Source organism: Trachurus japonicus, chromosome 12, assembly GCF_045865225.1.
Source record: "Trachurus japonicus isolate A0001 chromosome 12, Traja_1.0".
Taxonomy (NCBI): Eukaryota; Metazoa; Chordata; class Actinopteri; order Carangiformes; family Carangidae; genus Trachurus; species Trachurus japonicus.
Window position 1 is genome coordinate 2,354,922 of NC_140918.1, and position 3,287 is coordinate 2,358,208.

The window sequence follows — 3,287 nt, forward strand, 5'->3', positions numbered from 1 at the left end:
TCTATCTACCCCATCTGTCTGTCTTTTTACTTCTTTCTTTCTTTCTTTCTTTCTTTCTTTCTTTCTTTCTTTCTTTCTTTCTTTCTCTCTCTTTCTTTATTTCTTTCTACCCTCTCTCTGTATTTTTACTTCTTTCTTTCTGTCTTTCTTTCTCTTTCTTTATTTCTTTTTACCCTCTCTCTGTCTTTTTACTTCTTTCTTTTGTCCTTTCTTTCTTTCTCTCTCTCTCTCTTTCTTTCTTTCTTTCTTTCTTTCTACCCTCTCTCTGTATTCTTACTTCTTTCTTTTGTCCTTTCTTTCTTTCTCTCTCTCTCTCTTTCTTTCTTTCTTTCTTTCTTTCTTTCTTTCTACCCTCTCTCTGTATTCTTACTTCTTTCTTTCTTTCTTTCTTTCTTTCTTTCTTTCTCTTTCTTTATTTCTTTCTACCTTCTCTCTGTCTTATTACTTCTTTCTTACGTTCTTTCTTTCTTTCTTTCTTTCTTTCTCTCTCTGTTTCTTTATTTCTTTTTACCCTCTCTCTGTCTTTTTTACTTCTTTCTTTCTTTCTTTTTACCCTCTGTATTTTTACTTCTTTCTTTCTCTCTCTGTTTCTTTATTTCTTTTTACCCTCTCTCTGTCTTTTTACTTCTTTCTTTCGTTCTTTCTTTCTTTCTCTCTCTGTTTCTTTATTTCTTTCTACCCTCTCTCTGTCTTATTACTTCTTTCTTTCGTTCTTTCTTTCTTTCTCTTTCTTTATTTCTTTCTACCCTCTCTCTGTCTTTTTACTTCTTTCTTACAGTAAGCTACAGATCGCTTCTGGGGTTACCCTTTTTACAAGATCATGTCTACTGTATATTATGAATTGAAAATGTATTTTGGATTTTAAAATGATTTGTAAAATAAAAACAAACCTTTCTTTCTTTCTTTCTTTCTTTCTTTCTTTCTTACTACCCCTCTCTCTGTTTCATTCATTCGTATCCATCCATCCATCATTGTACTTGTTTTTAAATCTCTCTCTTCTTTAAGTTTCACATTAAAGATAAAATAATGAAACCTGAATCTGAATCTTTAGTGACTGAACCTTCGATATAAAATGAGCAGCAACCTGACTCACGTTACACAGGTTCGACGCCTCTTCAAAATAAAGTTTTGTTTGAATAAACTTTATTGGCATCAGTTTACATGAGTTGAATCTGTCACTGATACAAAAACTCTTTGATTAGCGAGCGTTTCTAAAGTTCAGAGCTTTTCAAGTTTCTTTTTTGTGTGTGTGTGTGTGTGTGTGTAATTTTCATCTGATTCATCTCATGTTTCATTTTTTATCTGACAGCTTGAGTCATTTTTTATTTTTTAATGACTCTCTCACTTTGTTAAATTACAGCTGAGCCTCTAATTAACGATCAGTCATGACGTGTCTCAGTGAAACGCTGACTCGTCTCCACCTGGACCTTTTATCTACACTCACTTTTTATTATTCAGGTTATTCAGGCACATGGATAAAAAAAAGATGACTGTGTTTAACGTGGAAGTCGTGTTTGAGCCAAATGTTGTTGAGTTATTGAGTTAGTTTCCAGTTTGTTTATGAAGCTTTTAAAGTTTCTGAAGCTTCATTAGGGCGAGTTTTATGATTTTCTACTGTTAAAGAAAATTATTATCTACTTTTTGTGTGAGAAAATCGTGAATAAAACACTCAGAGAAACCAAATACTGCAAAGTTGTTGGATGATGGATCCAGGTGGTGAGGGGGCGGGGCTTAGTTGTGACATCACAAAGAGACAGGAAGTCCTGACGGCTGGTTTTAAGGCTCAGTTTCTGAATAATATTAATAATTTGATACTTTCACAGTATTAATATAGAACCTAGAGCTGCTTTATAATCACACTACACATGGACATCTACCTTTATACTGTATGGAGCTTTAATACAAACATCTACCTTTATACTGTATGGAGCTTTAACACAAACATCTACCTTTATTTTGAAGGAGCTTTAACACAAACATCTACCTTTATTTTGAAGGAGCTTTAACACAAACATCTACCTTTATACTGTATGGAGCTTTAACACAAACATCTACCTTTATTTTGAAGGAGCTTTAACACAAACATCTACCTTTATTTTGAAGGAGTTTTTTCTGTTTCTGTTCTTTAATAAACACGATCGAGGAGAAAACAACTAAAGAAACAGAAAACGATGATGAACTCACAGCTTCTTCCTGTGTGGGTGTCGACCATCTGAGTTTATGTTTCCTGCTTCTGGGGCACAAACTCCCTCTTTCTCTTCTCTTCTTCTACTTTTCTTTCTCAAACTTCTCCCCCCTCCCTCCTCCCTTCCCCCTCTCTCTCCCTCTCTCTCTCGTTTTGACACAACACTCTGTAAAAGTTTGAAGCCTGAGGATCCAGTTGTATAATTAGGACAGAGTTACCCAACCAGAAGAAACAATCTCCTCCGTCTCCCCCTCCTCACTTCCACTCTTCCTCCTCCATCCATCCTCCTCTCACTCAACTAATGATACAATAAAAAAAAGAGAGAGATGGAGAGATGGAGAGAGGCTGAGGGATGGAGGAGGTGATGTGATGAGAAGAGAAAGGACGAGTTTCTGAGAAGAGGAGGATCCATGTTCTTAAATGAGGCAGCAACACAACAGTGTGTGTGTGTGTATGTGTGTGTGTGTTAGAGGTGGGTGCAATTCATCGATGTGACGATGCATTGCGATGCGTCACGTGAGAATTTGGCATCGATTAAAGCAGAAGTAAGCGATCCGGTCGTTTTGGCTAATGCTGCGTTCCAGGCAGGCTTTTGAAACCGTAAATTACAGCTTCAAGTCACAACTTACGACTTTGTAGCGTTCCAGGCAACCCACTCGTGTTTTTCCGACCCGTGAACTCGTACCAGATCGAACTGCTACGACTTCACAGGTCGGAAAAACACGAGTTACGAGTTGCCTTGAACGCACCATAACGTCTTGTCAGCCGATGGAGTTAGCAGCCCCCGCCCTCGTCATGGATCTATTGGTCCTCGTCCCTACGTCACCACATTCACGCGCATCCCTTGGCTGCACACACAGAGAGGACTGCCCCTTTATGCCGTTCTCTTTCCTCATTGGATAAAGGTTGTAGGATACAAGGAAAGTTTTCTCCTGGGCTCAGAGCAGAGCAGAGTGACTGACAGACCCGTGTTTCAGACCAAACACTCTATAGAAGTGATTGCTGTCGGAAGATATAACTATTTAAGACTTAGATTAACACAAATATATCACTTACTTCTGCTTTAATTAACGTTGATGCTTTACCGCAAGACCGGAACAAA